Source organism: Mauremys reevesii, linkage group 19, assembly GCF_016161935.1.
Source record: "Mauremys reevesii isolate NIE-2019 linkage group 19, ASM1616193v1, whole genome shotgun sequence".
Taxonomy (NCBI): Eukaryota; Metazoa; Chordata; order Testudines; family Geoemydidae; genus Mauremys; species Mauremys reevesii.
Window position 1 is genome coordinate 4511326 of NC_052641.1, and position 22809 is coordinate 4534134.

A 22809-nucleotide genomic window follows, 5' to 3' on the forward strand; every position below is an offset into this window, starting at 1 on the left:
AGCAATGCAGCCATGGAGGGGAGGGAGAGCAGTTGGGGGTTGGGCAGAAGCACAGTCTCTGGCCTAGCTTGAGGGTAGGAGCAGGAATGGCTGGAGCTCCCTGGCTCACAACAGTTCCCCATCCCCCCATTCTCTGAGATCCTGGGCCTGGCAGGCAGGTTTGCTGGGAAACGAAGCCCCTCCTAGCAGCCAGGTCTGTAGTGCCAGCTGCTGGCATGCCCCAAACCCAAAACTCCATTTGGGCATTGGCACTGGCCCTCCTTCCCGTGCTGTACAGGGGTGCGAGGGCACCTGGGGTTTGTGTGGCCCCTCACTGCCAAACTGCTCTGTGCCGGCCGGGGGTTCAGCCAGGTGAGATGCCAGGGCTGGTACTGATGGGGGGGTGGGCAGCATTCCAGGTGGTGGGACTCTGGCGGGGGTGAAGGGCATTGATGCCGGCTGAACCTGTGCATGGCACTTCTAATCAATGACATTAGACAGAGACAAACTCAGCTTGTCCCAGGCCACATCCCTGCCAGAGTCACGATGCTCCCCCCAGCACATGTGTTTTGTTCAGCCAACACTCGCTTTGCTTTTTAAAGGTCGCCCCATTGCTCCTGCTTTACCCCGGGGACCCGGCTAACTGAACGGCTGCTCTCTATCCATGGGGATCACATCACCCAGGTATGTGTCATCACCTCCCAAGCGCCCAGCCCCGCTCTCATCAGTCACTGACGGTTCCTTAAAAGCGAATCCCTTCAGCCCCCTGCCCTTCATTGTTCCATGTCTCTGAACGCCACCCGGCCCATCTGCCTCATCCGCATGTGGCAGTGCTCGGAGCGCCACACAGGCCAGAAGGGACCAGTGAGATCATCCCGCCAGACCTGCTGCATCACACAGGCCAAAGGACCTTGTGATACCTCTAAACTCTGAACCTCGGGGTGGAGCTAGAGCCGAGTGTTGGAACAACACCCAGTCTGGATTTAAAGATTTCAGTTGGGGAAGAATTCACCACAGCCCTTGGTAGTTTGTTCCAGTGATTAATTTCCCTCGCTGTTACAAATGTCTGCCTTACTTCCACCTTGAATTGGGCTAGATTCAACTGCCAGCCACTGGCTCTTCTTCTGCCTCTGTCTATGAGACTAACTAGCCCTCTGCTATCCAGCTCCTGCCGGACGATATTCCAGGGTGCTTTTAGCAGAGCCATGGCAAAGAGGGACCATCTGGGCTCCATCGCATGACGCCTCTGCCTATGCAACCCAACCCCCTGCTGGCTTCTTGCAAACCTGTGTCATTTGCCGTGCTCCTCAAAGCCACGAAGAGGAGGAATGCTCAAAGCCATGTCCTGCTTTAGCTAAGGAGGGGGAGCTGTAACCCGCCCCCCCACACACACACTGCCACCGGTGGGCAGGACAGCAGGGGGCCAGCAGAACTGTCCCGTGCACAGCTGTGGGCTTTGCCAGTAACCCTGCTGCGCCGTCTGCCTCAGCTCCGTGTTTCACAGCCTTTTGCTCCAAGGCAGGTTTTCAGCCCAGCGCCTTGTCTAGTCATGGCCACAGCCTCCCTTGTGACTCCTCTGGTGCAGATAAGGAAGCAGAAAGGAAACAGTAACAGCTTCAGTTATTTTTGGCGAGTGGAAGATTCTTATTACCAGCCTGACTTTCTAACAAACAAACCCCCCTTCATTCAAAGCAAAGGGGAAACAAGCCGCCCATTTATCCCCTGCACTAACGAGGTCATGGAAAGAAATTAATGGGAACTCAGCTGACAAAGCAGTTCAAAGACTGAGCCAATTATATCAGGGCTGCAGCCCAGTAGATCTATTTTGGGCCAGGCAGGAATGGCCTGTAGAGGAGAAGAGGGGAGAACGTGTGTGTGAATTTCCTCTCTCCACACAGACAGCAGCAGCTGAGAGAGAAGGTGGTGCCTGGGTAAGGAGGCAGGTGGGCTCCAGCCCAGCCTGGCCACAACCTGCTCCTATGTTCAAATCAGTTTGGGAGCTGGGGGCTCTCCTAGTAGGCAGCTGCATCTGGAAGCAATTTCTCCTGGGCTTGGACATTGTCCAGAACATAGGGAGGCCCTGTGCCTGCCTCGGGACAGGTGTAACAAGCTGCTCTCGTGCTGCAGAAGGAAGCGTCGTGTGCTGGGGCACAGAGCTGCCTCTGAGGCTCTGATGTAAGTCCCAGTGGTGACTGATTAGCCATTGGCTCCAGCTCCTTGTTTTGGTCACATGCTGGATCCAAAGTGGATGAAGCTAAATGGAAAAGAGGGACTCGTTCTGGAATAAGAGCGGCCTCATGACGGCTTATCCCAAAATAGCTGTTCGGAAATAATTATCTCGGAATAGCTGTTTTGGTAAATTTCCAAGTGTAGATCAGTCCTAAGTGCTGCCTGTGCAGCTTCCTGTCCACACCGGGACACAGGAACTGCCAGACTGGCTCCAACCGGTGTTCTGGCCGTGGCCAGCACCAGCTGATGCAGAGGAAGGTATAAGAATATGAATAACACATACACTGTACAGCCACACACACACACACACTGTATACACCCACAGCCCCACATACTGTACAGCCACAGACACACTCATACTGTATACACCCCCCGCCCCACATACTGTACAGCCACAGACACACTCATACTGTATACACCCCCCGCCCCACATACTGTACAGCCACACACACACTCATACTGTATACACCCCCCGCCCCACATACTGTACAGCCACCGACACACTCATACTGTACAGCCACACACACACTCATACTGTATACACCCCCGCCCCACATCCTGTAGAGACACAGACACACACATACTGTACAGCCACAGACACACTCATACTGTATACACCCCCCGCCCCACATACTGTACAGCCACACACACACTCATACTGTATACACCCCCCGCCCCACATACTGTACAGCCACAGACACACTCATACTGTATACACCCCCCGCCCCACATACTGTACAGCCACACACACACTCATACTGTATACACCCCCCGCCCCACATACTGTACAGCCACAGACACACTCATACTGTACAGCCACACACACACTCATACTGTATACACCCCCCGCCCCACATACTGTACAGCCACACGCACACACACACACTGTATACACCCCCCGCCCCACATACTGTACACCCACAGACACACTCATACTGTATACACCCACAGCCCCACATACTGTACACCCACAGACACACACATACTGTATACACCCACAGCCCCACATACTGTACACCCCCCAACACACACACATTATACACCCACAGCCTCACATACTGTACACACACAGACACTCATGCTGTATGCACCCCCAGTTCCACATACTGTACACACACACACACACACACACACACACACACACACACACACACACACTGTATACACCCACAGCCCCACATACTGTACACCTCCCAACACACACACATTATATACCCCCAGCCTCACATACTGTACACCCACAGCCCCACACACTGTACACTCACAGACCGTACACACAGAGACACACTCATACTAGATATATACACACCGACACACACATATCTCAGCTGAACACTGACAAACACCCAGCTGGACTCAATCTGACACCTGGGTATTAGGATTGTTAAAGCAGGTATAAGAATGTGTTTAGACTTTATTTAACGCGTGTACGTTGCTGCCTGTATTAATCTCACTTGTAACACCTGTATCCCATCCTGTAAGGAAATACTGGAAGGGTCGTATTATGAACTTCTGTGACTGTAAATCACCAGCCACTGGTGTAGTCTCAGCAGGATACAAACCTGTGTGCGAGACCCCAGTGTATGGCCATGAGCACCAACCTCAGGCAGGCTGTGAAGAACTAGGGCACAAACCCCACACGGGCGGTGAGTTCTGTACTTAGATTTCACCAACCAATTATCACGTGTAAACTTCTCAGGCCCCATAACAGCCTAAACCTGGGGTCACAGACAGTCCCCTTGGGCACTGTGATCCGTCGCACCACCCAGGGGAGCCTGCCTCTGTGATAGATGGGCCCTTACCAGGGGCGGCTCTAGACCCCAGCGCGCCAAGCAGGAGCTTGGGGCGGCCGTTTCCCGGGGGGGCGGCATTTGACTCCAGTTGAGCTCCCGCCGGCATGCCTGCGGCAGGTCCACCGGAGCCCGGAACGAGCGGACCTGCCGCAGGCATGACTGCGGCGGGTCCCGTCTTCCCGCGGCTCCGGTTGAGCTCCCGCAGGCATGACTGCGGCAGGTCCGCTGGTCCCAGGCTCCGGTGGACCTGCCGCAGGCATGCCGGCGGGAGCTCAACCGGAGCCGTGGGAAGAGGGGACCCGCCGCAGGACCGGGGAAGGGCGGCGCAGCGCTCCGCGCTGCTTGGGGCAGCCTACTTTCTAGAGCCGCCCCTGGCCCTTACACACATTTTTATAATCCTAATACCTATGTTAACAATACTAACACACAGGCGAGCCAGACTGGTTCCAGCCAGGGATTTATCAGTGTTCAGCTGAGACAGGGGGACATTGGCATGAGCCGGCATCTGGTTTGCCGGTGCTACACACACACACAGAACGTATACACCCATCTATGCACACACACATGCATGTAGGAGAGTAACTGCGGTTTGACAGGTGCATCACTCTGCTGGTTGTGTATGCCGTGCGCTATCCCAAGGCCCGCTGCTGAGGTGTGCTCCGGTGGGTGTGTTTGCTGGTATTGCTGAATGATGGGACTCATTGACCACTGACCTGGGACTGAGCTGGACGCTGGGGGTCTCTCTCCTTTTCGGGATGAGGGCTCTGACACGGCCCACGGGACAGCAGCTCTTCCCAGCCTTCCTTGCAGCCCTGATTGTTTTAAAACAAACCTTTTGTTATGAGCTCAGGCCTTCTATGGTTTCCTATGGTGGAAAGCAGCCCTGTATGCTGTACTGCGGTACCACCTGCACACAGTGCTTTGGGTGCCCTCTAGCGGCAGTTCTAATTACAGCACCTAGTACCCGGCATGCAGAGAACTATCTGGGGCCTGATCCTCAGCTGCCATCAAGGAGCCAGAGCTCTAGGAGCTCCAGCAATACACAGGACGTCAGGGCAATCGGTGTGGATAGTTTGCCCAAAGTTTGTAGTGGAATTACTACTGCACGTTGGTGGGATGCACAGGCTAAATACCGGGCTCTGCGTGTCCCCGCTGCTCCGGCCCGGGGGTCTCTGCGCGCTGCTCTCGCCACAAGCGCTGGCTCCACAGGCGCAGCTCCCATTGGCTGAGGTTCCTGTCCAATAGGAGCTCTGGGGGCGGCTCCTACAGGCGTGGGCAGCTCGCAGAGCCCCCTGGCCTCTCTGCCTAGGAGCTGCAGGGACATACCAGTGGGAGCCGGGCACCCCCACCAAGTAAGTGCCCCTGAGCCAGCACCAGGCCGCTGCAGAAGTCACAGAGGTCATGGAATCTGTGACCTCCATGACAGACACGCAGCCTTAATAATTGCCTATTCCTTGAATCAGCAGGGTTTATTATAGTCTTCATAGAATGAGTCTCCAGTTCCCCTTTTCCTGCTGATTGTTTCTTCCCGCTTCACCTGATACCTTGAGAGTCTCCTTACAGCTTCTGCATAAGAGACGTTGTTCACAATGTTTGTCTTTTGCGTCTCTTTACTTGCCTGGCCGCACTACACTCTCTAGAGGCCGGACTGTGATTGCTACAACAGCGACGACATTTGGCCTCTGTCCTTCCCATACCGTGTCCCTAGGGAGAGGCCTGCTGTCCTCCACAGTTACGGCATCTTCTTTTCCCTTTAACTGCGACGTGCCCATACCGTTAGTGCTCATAACACTGTAGGGGAGAGGGGAGATGCGGTTTGGGTCTGAACAGCTGAAACCCCAGGGTTACTTTCTCAGGTAAATTCATCACATGTAATTAGTACATATTGATGGCTTGTTTTCTCTTCCTCATTTACTAATTAGTCACTTACTTACCAACACTTTATTTTCTCCCATGCGTTTGGTTCTCCTATCATTGGTCAATGCCAATACACTCCGTATCACCCACTTTAGTTCAGTCAAATCCTTTGGTAGCTGGCAACTTATTTTGACTTTCATCAGCACTTTACTTTTTAGCATTTATCAGCTTGCTCTTTGTTTTTACATTCAGTGAAAAGATCCCCTCCTCGCTCTCACAAGATCCCCTAGGCTTCCTTAAATCCAGTCAGCTACTTTCCTGGGGTTAACATCACTGAAGCTTAGTTCTTTGGCTTGGGATCTTACAAGTGTAACATGAAGAAGTGGGTATTCACCCACGAAAGCTCATGCTGCAAAACGTCTGTTAGTCTATAAGGTGCCACAGGATTCTTTGCTGCTTATGCTGGTTTATTTCCTTCCTCAGCTTAGCTCTTATGCTGATATCATCGTCGTCTGATCTTGCTTCTAGTCTCTTCTTTTTTTCCTACTTTGTAACCATTCTCCCTTTCTAATAGACTCTTCTTCAGTTTCTAGAGCAGGGTTTCTCACACTAGGGGTCGTGACCCCTCATGGGGTCACAAGGTTATTACATGGGGGGTTGCGGAGTGTCAGCCTCCAACCCAAAATCCTGCTTCTCCTCCAGCATTTATAATAGTGTAAAATATTAAAAAAGTGTTTATAATTTATAAGGGGGGCGGGTCGCACTCGGAGGCTTGCTCTGTGAAAGGAGTCACCAGCACAAAAGTTTGAGAACCGCTGTTCTAGAGTAATATCATTTGGGGTCAGAAAATCCTCCACCTCCTCTCCCAGCCTAGCCCATTTCTGTTCCCAACTTCCTGGCTTAACAGCAGCCCTGCCTGTTCCTTCTCAGCTGGGCTCCATCATCAATCAGCCTTTCAATCATAGAATCATAGAATCTCAGGGTTGGAAGGGACCTCAGGGGGTCATCTAGTCCCACCCCCTGCTCAAAACAGGACCAATCCCCAACTAAATCATCCCAGCCAGGGCTTTGTCAAGCCTGACCTTAAAAACCTCTAAGGAAAGAGATTCCACCACCTCCCTAGGGAACCCATTGCAGTGCTTCACCACCCTCCTAGTGAAAAAGATTTTCCTAATATCCAACCTAAACCTCCCCCACTGCAACTTGAGACCATTGCTCCTTGTTCTGTCATCTTCTACCACTGAGAACAGTCTAGATCCATCCTCTTTGGAACCCCCTTTCAGGTACTTGAAAGCAGCTATCAAATCCCCCCTCATTCTTCTCTTCTGCAGACTAAACAATCCCAGTTCCCTCAGCCTCTCCTCATAAGTCATGTGCTCCAGCCCCCTAATCATTTTTGTTGCCTTCCGCTGGACTCTTTTCAATTTGTCCACATCCTTCTTGTAGTGTGGGGCCCAAAACTGGACACAGTACTCCAGATGAGGCCTCACCAATTGTTCAAATAGAGGGGAATGATCACGTCCCTCGATCTGCCTGGTTACAGGGCAGGTGGTGACTCATCCCCTCACTGGTCTGGATTGCACCCTGAACCCCACGACAAAGTGATAAATAATGATACCGACAGGTTAGTTCTGGATCCCTTGGTAAGCTGAATACAAAGAAAGAACATCCATTTAAATACAGCCAGATGCAAGGTCAGACAGCTAGGAACAAAGACTCTAGGATGTATTTAAAAGATGAGGGAGTGTATCCGGGAAAGCAGGATTCCAGCCATACAGAGGGATATAATTTCCGTATTTCTACTCTATCTTCCCATTAATATGGGAGATTATGTTACCCCAGAGTATGGCACTAGTGAGGCCTCTGGCAGAGTGCTGTGTCCAGTTCGGGTGTTCACACTTCAAAAAGGATGTTGAAACATTGGTGAGAGTTCAGAAAAGAGCCACAGGAATGGTGCAATGTCTGAAAAACCTGCTTTCCAGCAGAGACTAAAGGAGTTCACTTATCAAAGAGGTGACTTGATCCCGGTCTACATGTACCTGCATGAGGAGATTCCCGGTAGCCGAGGGCTCTTTCATTCAGTTAGCAGAATAAGATCCAATGGCTGGAACCTGAAGATGGAGAAATTCAAACTAGACGTGAGCTGTACATTTTGAACCGCGAGGGATGGGGGGGATTGTCTGTCACTTGGGAGCAGAGTTTTAAAGGCGTTTAGATTCCTAAAGATGCAGAAAGCACCTAATGGGACTCTCAGAAGCACCCATGTGTCCACACCCTTTGGAAACTCCCACTAGGTGCCTAGCTGCACCTTTAGGCCCCTGAATACCTCTGACAAGCTGGCCCTTGGAGTCTTTAAACCGGCTGTCTCTTTCTGAAAGATCTGCTCCAGGTTAGCCCCAAGTAGGTTGGGCTGGATGCAGGAATGGCTGGGTGAGTTTCTGTGGCCTGTGATGGGAAGGAGGTCAGGCTGAATGATCTAATGGTCCCTTCTGACCTTCAGATCTATGACTTGATCAACATGTACTGGTTCCATTCACTTCCCAGTGGGACTGTTTCTTCATTCTCCGCTTGCTCGTCTCTATCCTCCAGAGAGCGGGAGCCACTGGGATGCCATAGAGACACCACTACGGCCCAGTTTGCCATGTATCCCACCTCAGCCAGACTGGCAGCCAGTGCTTCCGAGGATAGAAACTGGCCCTTAGTAGTGCCCTCACTCTAATATGCCTGACCTTGATTCAACACCGACCTGGTGTAAGTGAGCTCAATTCTCATTGGTATCGGGGGGACTTTAGCCTGCTGATCTGAACGCTCAGTTTGGCCTTGTGGGAGGGAACATGCTCTGTAGCACGCAATGCAGCCTGTGTTTGGGTCATGAGCCTGGGTGTCAGGCGATGTGATTTCTGTTCCAGCTCTGCCCCAGACTCTGGGTCCTTTGTCAAGTAACTCGACCTTCCTGCTGCTCAGTCCCCAGCTGTAAAGGAGGGACACGATCTACCTTGCAGGGGTGTTCTAAGGCCTGGTTTGTGAATGTTTCAAACTGCTCCAAAGGCCTCAGAACTGCCCCATTTGAAGGTTGCCCTGACAACTGATCCTTGTAGTCTGTGGTACGCACAGGTTTCTGAAGTGGTAATAACATATTGGTGTAACAGGCCACTTCTCCATGACCTCGGCTCACTGGTTGTCTCTGCACTGAGGGATGGATTCCTCATAGTCCAGGGAAGAGCGCACACACTCTTATAGACAGGAGCCGGAAAACATAAGGCTTCCAGCCCTACACAACTGTACATGCTGAGGGACAGTGAGAACAGAGGGGAGTTTTGGGACTGTTCAGGGTTCATGGCCAGTTTTCAAGCTATTAACATACATATGTCATTTAGCAACAGCCTAAAGCAAACCGTCCTCTCCCTGATACAACTGAGGGAGCAGGAGCCAGTCAAAGACCGACAGACAAGACTGGATGATGGAGCAGAACCAAGACCAATGGGGATTATGGTCAGAGTCTCTCAGGACCATGCTTCCTGCTCTGCATGGAGCTCATCCTCAGCCTCTGACTGATTCCTGGTAAATATTTAGAATGCTCTCGAGGAATTGGCTGCAGATTGCAGTTCTGGGCACTCTGGAATGCTGCATTTTATTTCCTCTGGGATTTCTGGGTCTCCAGGTAAAGTGCTCGCAGCTGGGCATGTGCTGTTATATCTGGCATCAACCTGCATGGGCCCTTGGCATTAAATTGTGACAACGGTAGGGGTTAGAGTAGATGGCCCTTGCGGGCCCTTCTAGCCCTGTGATTCGGATTCTAAGTTTCCCGAGCTCTGTGGCAGCGGCAGTGGGGTGCACTCTGTGTGGACAGAAATACAGCATGTGCTGACAAGAGACAGAGCCAGCCCGGTGCCAATAGAGTGGCCAAAGTAGCTGTAAAATGCTGCCCATTTGCTTTGGTTTAGAGTCTAAAGTTTAGACTGAGGCCCTTCTGGGTGCTCAGATGTGGCTAGTGAGCTGGCTCGGAAGGAGTGGTGCGCCCATGTAGACCAATGAGACTGGGAGCTCTGGAGAGTACATTTCCAATAGGGTAACCCCCCACGAGCTGTGCAAACACCCCTTCATTGGAGAGCCCGCCTGACAGACAAAGGGACCATATCTGTCACTGAGCCTCGCTCCTTCCTCGTGTCCTCACGGCTCAGCAATCTTCCAGCATAATTCCACCCTGAAGCATCAGCCGTTGCTCCATCGTTTACATGGCAATTGAGCCCCTTCCCCTGTAATAGCCACAAAAATAATCACATCCCTCTCAAAATGATTAGGTTCGGTCTGGAGCCGAGGCAGAATTTTTCTACCAAATGTGAAGTGAATGGGCCGAGGGAGTCCTGAGTCCCCCCTCCCCCCGAATAGCAAAGCACTCCCTAGAGTTCCAAGAGGCATCACATGGGTTTTTGCTCCCCCAGCCCCCACCCCAGCAAGGCGGATGCAGGGTACCAGACTTCTCTCCCCACCACCGAGTGCCAGGGGCCAAAGGGCAGTTGGTTGCAGTGTTGCCCTTTGAATGTGGAGCAGGGCGGCAGGACGTCGGCCCTGAGGAGATCAGCAGGGGCTATGGCAGCTTTGCCGAGACCTCAGCTCTCATTGATGTTCAGTGCCAGGTTCTAGCCCCTTGTCTTCTGACAGCTCAGTGCTAGGGCGGCCTCCTGTCCCTGGAAGAAAGAGACTTTTCCCTCCAAAAGGCTGGTGAGAGCATTCTCCTGGGCTCGGAATGCTCCTCGGGCCATTAGCCCTGCAGGCCTCAGGAGGGAGAAGGAAGAATGCCCCATGGTTCTGCCCCACAAGCCTCCTGGACTCACTTCTTCTCTTTCTCTGGGCCTCTGGGGAGCCCAGGGACAGGACTCACAGGGGGCCCAGCAGGTGAGGAGATCAGGAAAGCACCAGCGCTTCCCACTCCTGCACCCTGAGCGTCTCACCATGGCCCCCTGCTGTCCCCAAGCCCCTCCCCCATGGCCAGATGATCAGGGATCCCTCAGGGGCCAAACCAGGGCAGAGGAGGAGGGGAAGGAGCATTCCCCTGTCCATGGCACCCCATGGACCCCTTGCTGGGACTCCCCTTTACTAACCAGACAAGGAAGGGAGCAAAGTGCTAGTGCTTTCCCCTACTGTCTTCTCATGCACCCTGGAACTGCTCCTGAGCACCCCGTCTCGCTCGGCTCCCACAGCCCCCGAGCTGGTGCGGAGCAGGGCTACAGAAAGCATAACTTCATCGCCCTCGGGACTGCGGGCAGTCACCAAACTTGCTGGGCTGGGTGAAACCCCAGGGCAAAATTGAGAGGGGACAGGGCTCGCCGGGGCAGGAGGAAAAACGTTTGGTGTTTCCTTTTGGCGTCCACGCCGATAGCAAGTGCTCTGAGTTTGCAGAGACAACAGGAGAGGGGAGCACTTCTCCGGCCCTGCTGGTTGCCAGTCAGTTTGCTGAAGCTGAAGAAACAAGAGAAGAGAAAACAATGAGAAAACTCTGGCTAAGAGGGTCTCAGCTGCAGAGAGAGGGAGCTGAGAACTGTGCTACATTTCTAACAATGGGAAATCAACCCCCGCCCCCTCTGTTTGCCCCAGCCTGAGCCTGTTTGGTTATTGAGGACAGATGCTAAGCAGAACGGTCTGTGGCAGGGTGGAGGGGAACAGAGGCTCCAAATCAATCGAAACTCGATGCAGCTGCTGCAAAGCCCATAAAGATTGTAGGCAAATGGAAGTTTCCTTTCGCTTGCATTCAACTGGGGACGTTTGTGTCTGGAAGCGAGCTCATTCCTAGCAGCGGCGGCTCTATGTATTTTGCCGCCCCAGGCATGGCAGTCAGGCGGCTTTCGGCAGTGTGCCTGCGGGAGGTCCGCTGGTAATGCGGATTCGGCGGAATGCCTGCGGGAGGTCCGCTGGTCCCGCGCCTTCAACAGAACCGGCGGACCTCCCGCAGGCGCACCGCCGAAGGCAGCCAGACTGCCGCCCTCACAGCGACCGGCAGGCCACCCCCCCAGCTTGCCGCCCCAGGCACGTGCTTGCCGCCCTCACGGCAACCGGCAGGGACACCCCCCGCGGCTTGCCGCCCCAGGCATGCACTTGGTGCGCTGGTGCCTGGAGCCGCCCCTGATTCCTAGGCCATTATATGTTGTGGCGACGTCCTGTTCTTTCCTTTCTCACTCAGCTTCTCTAGACGTTAGCTGCTCTCTGGTCTTAAAATGGGGCTATGCAGGGGCAGAAATAGCTGGTGAGACACAGGGTTCAAATGGGAAAAGAACCCCCTCTCTGCCTCCCTATTGCAACCAACGAGCCCAGGCCCGGTTACGTACAGACGCTTGGTTTGGAAAATTGAGTCCTCTTGCAGCACACACGCAGTCTGTGTCGGCACAGAGTGACATCAGCTGTACCAGCAGGTTAAAAATGTTCTTCAAATCTGAGGTCATGGCTGAGGGACATCGTATAATCTGTGAACAACGTGATTAGCACTGTTACATACATTTTTAACATGCCTCAGGATATGGACTGCTCCCTATGTGAGCACAGTCTCCGCCATCTGCTCCTCCTGCAGAACCTCTTAGCACTTCACAGAGGTACGGATTTTACAGGCAGATGGGGACACAGTCATTATCCAGACTGACCTCCTGTGTGACACAGGCCATAACATTTCACTGAGCGATTCCTGCACGGAGCCCAGCAGCTGTGGTTGAGCTGGATCATGTCTTTTAGAAAGACCTGTGACCGTCAGGTGAAGATTCCAAGCGATGGAGAATGCTCCACGTCCCATGGCAGCAGTTCCCATAGTTAATTACCCTAGTCACCCTCATGGTGCAAATTTTCAACTTAGCAAAGTCCAAACTGAAAATGCCTCCCACCACTGGATCACTTTGTCTGCTAGATTAAGAGCTCTCCAGCAGGATCAGGCTTCAAAGTGTTCTCTACAATGGGCAACTGAACCATCGCTGACAACGGCGTTGGGGAACAGCCCTGCTTGGCGTGGGGTTGGGAAGGGCTGAAGTGCTCTTGTAGCGCAGGTGGAACCATTTCTGATGCCATGTCAGCCAGGGTGCATGGCCTTACCTCGACTAGCATTTTTCTGCCCATTGCACCCCCTAACACCTGCATTGCCATAGCGCCCTCGGTGGTAGCAATGGTGCGAGTGCTAGTGTAGACAGGCCGCCGCTGGCAGCTACCGGTGATTTAACCACTATGTTATCTATACCTGGCCATTTGGCCCACTGGATCCAGACTGAGTAGCCTCATCTTACTCATCACCTGCTGTAGCCGGGGCTGAGCAAGGGCAAAGGAGAGGCTCGAGCGGATGGGATTTGTATATTGTAAACACAAAGGTTATTTAGGCTGGCAAGGAGACGCGTTAGAGAGGATGTAAGTGAGGGGTTTAAGAGACTAAGAGGTGATGTGAGGATGGATCAGTCCCTCCGATTCCCCAGGATATGAGAACAAGGGCTCTCCCAGAATGAAAGGCCAGTAAATTTAGAACAAATTAAATGAACTATTTCTTCACCCAGCATGCCCAGGACCTCAGGAATTCACTCCAGCGGGGGGGATGAGGGGGCAGAGCTAAAAGCTATTCCTTGGATTTGAAAAGAGGTTGGCTACCCTGAATGTGAACGTTTGCCGTTCCGCAGTCAGGGAAAAAAGAACTCGTGTTCAGGGGTCAGGAACGAAGAGCTTTCCAACAGACAATACAGCACGCGTCAGCCAGACGCTGCTTGGGGGAAGAGTCATCTCTCTCCAGAGAGTCGGATCTTGGCAGGACTCTGGCCTGGCTGGGCTAGGGATCTGGCTGACTGGTGGCATTCCCTACATTCCTAGGTCCCCAGATGCTTTGTCTTTGGTTCATCAGCTTTTCTCCAAATTAACTTATTGGTTGTTTGAGTGAATGTCAAAAGAGGGATTCTTCCCGCTGAGTCAGCGCCCAGCCTATACCCAGAATGCCAGTAGGAGGCGCTGTGTGCAGGTGCTTTCCCCTTTGAGTCATTGCTGCTGAACCCTGCCATCATAGAGATGAGCCATACCACCAAGGTCCTGACCATCTGGGGTCATTAAAGAGCCTGTGGCGGTCTTTGCAGGGGACGACCCAGCCATAGTGAGCTGGGCTAATTCCAGCTCATCCTACTTGATACTGACTCCCTACAGATTCAGTGGCTAGATCTTCAGAACATCTTCTCGTCTGGGGAAAGGTTTCCAGGAAGCTACACGGCTGGGTTCTGTGTAGTCCATTGTGCGGGTCCCGTGGGCTGCTCAGAGCTGTAAAGGTCACTCCATGCCACACACCTGTGTGCTATGAAGCTCTCAGCTGGAAACAGAAGTGCTGGAGCCAGGGGACCAGGCTAAGCTACAGGAGAGGAGACTCGCTGCCCATCAGGGCGCTAGCTCATGTCTTGTTGACATTGGGAGGAGAATGTAATTGCTTTTTAATGGCTCCACTGTTGGCACCAGTGGGCTGCTCAGACCTCCCCAGCTGTTTCTGAGCAATGCTGTTTTATGTCTGTGGGTTTTTCTTATTCCTCCATTTACAGCCCATCTCTAGGGCCTTGCCAGAGTCGGGCAGGAGGAGGCCAACCTTTTACGAGAGCTGTTTTGTACCAACAATAACGAGCTGCCTCTTGCCGACCTCATGGGTCACAAGGTGCCTGACAAGCTGTAGCTTTAGCTGGCTGACATGCAGCTCTCTTTGGCGTGGAACAGGGAAGACCACCTCTAGCCATCAACACGACACCGCTGGCTTGGGAGAAAAGAAGATGTTCTGAAGATCTAGCCAGAACCTGCCAGCCCTGCTCCCAGTGGTGCTGGCCTGCCGGATAATGAAGGGAATGTGAGCAGCAAGCCCGGGCAGGGCTCTTGGAAGCATGGTCCTGCTAGTGAAGGCAGGGGGCTGGACTCGATGACCTTTCAAGGTCCCTTCCAGTTCTAGGAGATAGTTATATCTCCAATTATTCATATTCATGTGTGTCTCACAGCACAAAAAGTTGCCCGGCCACACTTGACCCTCCTTTATGGAGCTGCCACATTTTGTGCGGCATCCTGTGTGAGGTTTTATTCAAAATATTTAATTAGCTAATTTGCATATTTACAAATAATTTGCCAGCCCAAACACTGAAAAATCATGAGTCAGGCTCCAAAAATCATGAGATTAGATTAACTGAGTGCTGTCCATCCTGTGCTGTGCCCCGGGGAAAAAACTGTTTACGTGACCATGTAATTAAAGATTGTATCAGTGCATATGCACAAGGGGCCTAATTAATGTTGCCTGGGCAACCTTAATTCTGGCATTGCCTAACCTTTGGGTGCGTGGCTTTGCCATTTGAATGTTCTCTTAATGTCATCTTTTGCTGCTCCTACGTTGAACGAGCTTTAAGGTTGCAAGGCCAGGTACCGAGGGGTTGGGAAATGCCAGAGTGAAGGTTTTCCACAAAATCGCTAACTCCGATGGGATCCGCTTTCCAATCACACTGTAAAAAGCTGGTTTATTTAATTCACACACTGAGAAAAAACAGTTAAATAGCGTCTGTCGCTTTTGGTGTGATATGCAACACAGCTCCACACTGCATTCATTCTGCCACCCATTTGACTGGCTTGTGTCACAGACTGGCAGGTTTAAGGCCCAGCTTCCCGAGTGAGGCCAGGGAGGAGCAGGACTTCATTAGGTTTGCTCAGTTCTTAGCAGATGCCCCTACTGAGATGCTCACAAGTGATTTTTCAACTACAAAACTTAACAACAATAAATAACAATACATCGTGTCCCCCTGTTTAGGTTCGTCTAGAGCAGCCACTAGAGGAGCAGGCGGTGACACATCCTGCCCCAGTGGGTTATACGGCTGGTTTCTAGTCAGTATTAGCTTATGGCTGATCAGGGGTTCTAGCCCTGCCTCTGGGAGAGGAGAGCAGTTCATAGTGGTTACAGACAGTGTAACTATTCTAAGTGTGGCAGTGGAAAATTGGGGTTTGCTATGAGAGAGACTTTGGGCCTGGGCCTGCAGGGACCTTGCATTAGTTCTCTGCTAATCTCATTCAGAACTGTAATGGGGTGGCCAGCAGCTCTCCTAGGCTGGGGGTCGTGGCCTGAGCCAATCATAAGGGTAGTGAATTTAAACAGCACTTTAAAAAGGGTGAGAACCGCGCTCCTGGTTGGCTCTGTCCAGCCCAGGGAACTTTCTCCTAGGCTGCAGGTTATTTGAGGTGCCGGCTCTCGCTCAGCAGTGAGGGAGGCTGTTCTTGCCTGGCCACATGTTTTGTTGTCGAGATTGGCGCCCAGACTTGCCATCATCACTTTAAAGAGTTGTTTCAAAAGCCTAGTAGGAGGGGAGGGATAGCTCAGTGGTTTGAGCATTAGCCTGCTAAACCCAGGGTTGTGAGGTCAATCCTTGAGGGGGCTTAGGGGGGATGGGGCAAAAAATGTCCTGCTAGTGGAAGGCAGGGGCTGACTCACAACCTTTTTCTTTCCAGTCAGTTCTAGGTCTATGATTATCTCCCATTTTTCTTTTACCTTAGTCATGTGCTTACCTGACAGGGCTGTTCTAGGCATCCCACCAGGGCCACGTGCACCCCTGGCCACGTCTAGGACTGCAGTGTTCTGCTGGGGTGCAAAGGAAAAGGAGATGCTCCCCAGCAAAAAATGCCCCATTTTTCCACTGGTTTTTATAAACTTTCCAAAATTGCAGCACACCAAACAATCCCGAGTGAGCCAAGGGTTACAATCCTTTTCTCCTTTTACTAAAACTCACTCCAGAGCATGAGCTAGTCACCACTTTCCACCATCAAAATGAAAGTATTTAAATACAATCATAACTATGGTGCAGTTACTGTTGAATCATCAGCAGCAGAGCCAGCAAGTCATCTCTTGGCTCCCAGCCCAGCCTACAAAATAGCCTATTCTGTGGCCATGTCTGAGTCCTCTCCAAGGGGCGTGATCACACCTCAGCCCCCTCCAGGCTGTCAGGGCCCAGGGCCACCCCTGTGCCCCCCTCCAACCTGTGGAAGCCAGGTCCTCATCCCCTTACAACTTGGAGGAGCCACACAAGCATCACTTCTAACCTCCTGGGCCTCAGGCCCATGCTGAGCCCTCTCCCACCTGCCTCCGTCCTGAGCCTTTTTCACCCCACTGGGGCATGGAGCAGGGAGCGGAGAATGTCCTCCCAATGTTATCCGCACCACAGCGCTCCTGGCCCCTTCTGAATCACAGGACGTTGCACATCGTAAATGGGAACATGCTTTTCCTTTGTTGTTTCAGTGCATGAAGCAGAGCGAAGGCAACAGACCTCAGGAAAGGATAAGCTGCCGTTATATGTTAGAAGAAAATGGATTCATGTCATACTAGTGATAGTGCAATTCTAGTCCTGAGCCTCCCTCCTAGCCCCTGCTATTCCAGTCCTGAGTCCTCACACAGCTCTGCCAATAACACCTCAGTACTAGAATACCGCACCTCCTGCTATGCCAGTCCCTGGGCCCCACATGCAGCGCTGCTAGTGCACCCCCGGTGTGGGAGAGGTTGTAGTGGGGGTCTGTGATGTAATACACCCCTCTATTCACACCTTACACACTATTGTAATAATCTTTGTACAAAGTGTTCCTTGTGAGGTATTGTTTGAAAGGTCATAATTTGCTGATCAGTATTGTCCGGTAAAATATGCATGGCAACATTGTATGTGAAGTTATAAGATTCCCCTGTATGGTGTCGTTAACATGTTCTAAAAACCACAGCTCTGCCCAGGCAGAAGTTGACAAACAGAAGGTCTGTCCTAAACAAAATAATGTGTGCTTGCTTTAATTTGCATTTAAGCAGTAAACAGAGTAATCAAGCAGGAAGGGAAGCAAAGGATGCTCTAGCAGGAGAGGGAAAAGCAGCAGGGAACATCCTTCCCTATTGACTCTTTGTCTTTTGAATCTCAGCTGGTAATGGTTTTTCAAGCGGAGGACTGACACTATAAAAATGAGGAACAAATACCCCAAGACACACACTCCTCCCTGGCATTTACAGCACCTGAAGCAACAAGATAAAGGAAGCACTTGCTAGATTTAGGGAGAAGAGGTCCTGACCTGAGACGTTTGGTTCGTAAGGCTGCTGAGAGGATGTGGTGAGAGAAATTTTGCTTTGAGTTTAACATAGGTTGTTAAGTTAGGCACCAATTGTGTTTTATCTTTCTTGTAGCCATTTCTAACTTTTATGCCTCATTACTTGTGCTCACTTAAAATCTCTCTCTCGTAGTTAATAAACTTGTTTTACTGTTTTATCTAATCCAGTGTGTTTAAATTAAAGTGTCTGAATAACTATTTGAAATGATAAACTGGCATATTCTCTTCAAGGAATAAGGGATTTAAAATATTTCTACTGTCCAGGAGAGGACCCACATTTCTGGGGGAAATCCAGGATGGGGTGTGTGTTGGGGTCACCCTGCAGTATAACCCAGGCTGGTGAGAGCCAGAGCATAACCCAGGTGTGGCTGGCAGGCTGCAGTTACACACAGACACTCATGGCTTGCTCGCATGCTGAAAGGCTGTTTGTGAGCGGCCCAGGTGGAAGCTACTTCAGCAAGGCATTGTGAGGCACCCCAGAATGCAGGATAGGGGTGGCATCGCCCCTCACTGCTCTGGACTGTACCCTGGTATGTCACAGGGTAAACAGCTGAAACTTGCCCATCAGTAGGCAGTGGCAGAGAGGTGCAAGGAGCCAGCAGACTCTGCTCTCCAGCACTACTGGAGGGCACTGAGATGCCCTAGAGAGCAGGCAGGGGTGCTCAGGGTAGGGGCATACTGAGGGCGGCTGGCTTTGTGGGTGCTGGTTTTAATATGACAGTTAAAGGAAAAGGGAGGATGTGTATTTCAATTACTAGAGCGCCAGGACAGCAGCAATATAGCTGCGATTACGATCCTGTGGCCATCAGTTGAACAGGCTAATTGGGTCTTGGTTGAAAAGCAGTTTCCTTTTATCAGTTCTGAATTTTCCACCTTTCAATTTCATTGACGTTTTCTTGCCATTAGGAGACGGAGTGACTAGAAGTCCCCAATCTCCCTTCCTTGGCTGATTGGTTATTTTGTATCTTTTTATCACGTCCCTTCTTCTCCATCTCCTCTCTAAGGCAAACAATCCCAACCTGTCCAATCTCTGTATGGCAGTTTTCCCATGTCCCTAGTCATTCTGGCTGCAGGACTCTAAACCTCCTCTAGATCTGTAGTAGCCTTTTGGAGACGGGGTGCCCAGTGTCGCATGCAGGATCCAGATGAGGATGGCCCATTGATTAATATAAAGGCATTAGAAGATTTTCAGTTTTATTCTCCATCCCATTCTTTGGCATCCTAGCATCTTGTTGGCTTTTTTGCGTGCGGCTGCACCCTGAGCAGAGGTCTCCGTTGAGCTGCGCACAATGCCCAGGTCCTTTTCCTTGGTGCTGTTATTGTTTCTCTTACAGGAGCATCTAGAAGTTCCACTCATGGTCAGGCTTCTTGTGCCAGGCGCTGCCCAGACATTGCAAGAGTCGGTCCTTGCCCCAACGAGCATGCAGTCGAAACAGACGAGAGGTGGACGAACTCGCCCAAGATCACCCAGCAGGTCAGTGATAGAGCCAGGGACAGAGCCCAGGCCAGTGCTGGGCCACACTCCCTCAGAGCACAAAGTCAGTCAAATTCCTCCTCCCAAGGTGCCTCACTTTGCCTTTGTCACCCTGAATTCCAGCTGCTGTCATGCTGCCCATCCCCTGCCCTTGGCTGATCCCTCTGAAGTTCTCACAGGCTTCTCTGGTCTTGACTAAGCTAAATAATTCTGTCATCGGCACATTCTGTCACCTCCCTGCTCTCCCTCTTTTCCAGACCAGTGAGAACTATATTAAACAACCCTGGGCCTAGAACCGATCCTTGTGGCGCCCTGCTGCTAACCTGCCAATGAATGAAAACTGACCGTTTAGTCCTAAATGAGTGTGGGATGTGAGCCATGCAGTGCTGTGTGTGTGTGTGATGTGAGCCATGCGGTGCCGAGTGGGGTGTTTGTGTGTGATGTGAGCCGTGTATGTGTGCGTGTGTCCATGTGGTATGAGCCATGCCATGCTCCATGTGTGTGTTGTGAGCCATGCTGTGCTGAGTGGAGTGTGTGCGTGTGTGTGATGTGAGCTGTGTGTGTGTGTGTGTGTGTGTGTGTGTGTGTGTGCATGTGTGTGTGGTATGAACTATGCCATGCTCTATGTGTGTGTGTGTGTGTGTGTGTGTGTGTGTTGTGAGCCATGCAGTGGTGTGTGTGTAGGGACTGCGCGGTGCGTGTGTGATGTGTTCAGTTCTGTGCATTTCTTTTCCCTCTCGCTGGTTGGTGGAGGGGAAATCCCACTCACCGTAACCAGCGCTGCAGCTTTTCTCTGTGTGCGGCTCGACTTGGCTCTGGGCCCTTGAACCTGCCCCTACCGGCCCCAGATCTGTACTCTGCAAAGCCACAGGGCGCTGTTGCTGCTGATCAGTCACCTCGGGGGCTTCTCTGCCTGGACGATTTATGTTTTGCACAGGAGAACAACATTGGTTTGGTGGGTATCGTGAAGGGAGGTGCCATGGGCTCCTGCTAGCGGGCGGGACGGCTCTGTGCTGGTGCGGGAGGAGACCTGCTGCCCTGATTTCCCAGACACAGTTACTGTGCACGCAGCAGGGTCCAGGGATGGGGCTGCTGTCCCTCTACTCTGTGTGGCTTCCTCCTTCACCCTTGGGCTCTCCCGTGACACTCCCTGTCCTCTCCCTGGCTTCCCCCCAGTCTCCCATGAATTCACAGCCCCTCAAGTCCCCCCTTTGGTCTCCTTCCCCCCAGCAAGGCTGGATTCAGGCAACCCAGGGCCCTCGGTCCCTGTGACCTTGCCCAGTGCAATACCCTGCTCGATGGCCCCACCACCAGAGTGCGAATCCTCCCGCACAGGGGCAGGGGGTGGTATTAGCAGGGGCCAACCTCACAGATCTGTGTTTGGCTGAAGATGGGGCCTGCACCGCCCCTCTGGCCAGGTCAGGGCTTCCCCACTCCGTGGATCAGTGCTTCAGCCAGGCTGGGGTCTGCCCCGGTGTTCCCTCTAAGCTGCGTGGTAGAGCAGCTGCCCAGGAGAGATTCAAGTGCCGCACACTTGATTAGCAGAACCGTGCACATCCAGCAGCCTGTGTTTGGGTGCCCCTTCCCCCACTGCTGTGCACCCACGTTGCTCCTGCAGCTGCTCCCGGGACCCTCCTGTTAGCTGTGCAGAGCAGGTGGTGGGAGGGGGGTGTTGATGTCAGGGTGTCCCCTTCCCCTGCCCGTGTTCTCCATCTCTGCAGAGCAGGGGAGAGGGGACAGCCTGGCTCAGCACTCAGAGAGCAGGAGAGAGCTGCTATGGTCTGAGATCTGAACCAGCCTTCCCGGTGAGTGAGCGAGACTGAGTGCCTTTCTTTAAGAGACAACGCACAGTCTCTGAGACGTCCCAGCAGCCAGCTCACACAGTCTTTGTAACTGCAAAGCCCAGCAGAGCTGGTGGCAGCGAGGTCCCCTGAACCCCTCCCAGGGGGTGGTGGTGCCTTTCCCCAGGAGCTGTGTGGGCAGCTCCCACTCCCGGAGCTGTGCTTCTAGGCTCTCTGTGGATGTTGCTGCATCAGTAAGATTCTCATCGCATTTTGAAGCTTTTGTCGCCAGCCATGTGGGCTAGGAAAGTAATTATTTCTAAATGAAAGCTGAGACTCTGCTCTCATCCCATGACTCCAGGAGCTGGGGCCCAGACCTCTAACTCCCATTGATTTCAATGGCAATTGGGCACTAAATATCTCTGAGGACCCGGGCCTGGAGCCCTACACACAGATCTACAGAACCTTTGCCTTGATCTGGCCCTGCAGCACCTCTTTCCCCTGAGATTTGAGAGGGGCAGGCGGTCTCCTCCTTGGCATGTGCTGAGTCTCAGGAGCCAGAATCTCTCCCCCTCTGCAGCATGTGTGTGTGTGGGGAAAGCGGCCTCTCCCCGCTGTCAGCTCTCTGGTCGTGCTGCTGTCTGAGCTGCTTTGCAACGAGCGCAGGAGGAAGGTGACTGAAGCTGTACAGGGCACAGCAGTGGGCACAACCATCCTTTCCTTCCCCCCATGGCCTCCCCCTCTTGCCCCTCCACAGCGCTGGGAGGTGGGGTGGGAATGGCTCCCTTCGACAGGTTCATTTAGGCCCCTGTGATCTGTGAGCTACGTGTCTCCTGGGAGCGGTGCTGGTTCTACCTCTCGGCACGTTTGGCATTATGACTCGCCGTCTCGTTTCACCTAGGGTGGATTCATTTGGCCCCATGTGGAGACCTGACCCACGTTCGCTCTGAAACAGGCCACCTGAAATCTTCCCTTGCTGCCGTGATGCCTTTCGTAGCTCCCATTTCCCACCCCCGGTCACACTGAACTACGTGCAAAGCCAGGGGTTACGGACAGCTGCCTCAGCACGTGGAGCAGAATCACGGCCACACCGCCCTGCGCAGGCCAAAGCAGTTAAACGGGCCTTTGAGTGTTGACGTCAGTTTACATCGAAGTAGTGAACAGAACCATGGACACAGCAGGGGGAGGAGACTGCAGGGAGCCAGGCAATTTGCATTTTAGCAGACGAGCTTTGGGGAGGAAAGAGTGTGGAGCCTCCTGTACCACTAGGCTCCATGACACGTTCCTCACTGCTTGACTGAACTTTACTTTGAGAGGAAACCTTCAGAAAAATCCATCTCAGAGCTTCACTGGACTATAAACGAAAGGGGCAGAAACCCCCAATTTCTCTCCTTCACCCAAGAAGACAAAGGAACAAGCCCCTTTGGGCCTCTGGAAGACATCCTGAGTGAGCAGGTGAGTCAGCCACCGTCTTGCTGAAAGACCGATGGTGAGAAAGGCCACCTTGAACAAAGCCTAGAATCAAGCCTTGCTAGATTGATGTGTGTTTGCACTTTTATGCTTGTAACCATTTCTAACTGCCTCAGACTTGAACTCACTTCAGATCCTG

General features: G+C 52.4%; 1 long non-coding RNA gene across 1 annotated transcript; it reads left to right on the forward strand.

The window, feature by feature from the left end:
• The first annotated feature begins 623 nt into the window (after window positions 1-623).
• Window positions 624-22609, forward strand: LOC120386666. Its single transcript, XR_005589841.1, has 4 exons — window positions 624-663; window positions 17763-17947; window positions 19280-19419; window positions 22102-22609. It is a non-coding gene; the product is annotated as an uncharacterized LOC120386666 (long non-coding RNA).
• The last annotated feature ends 200 nt before the right edge of the window (window positions 22610-22809 follow it).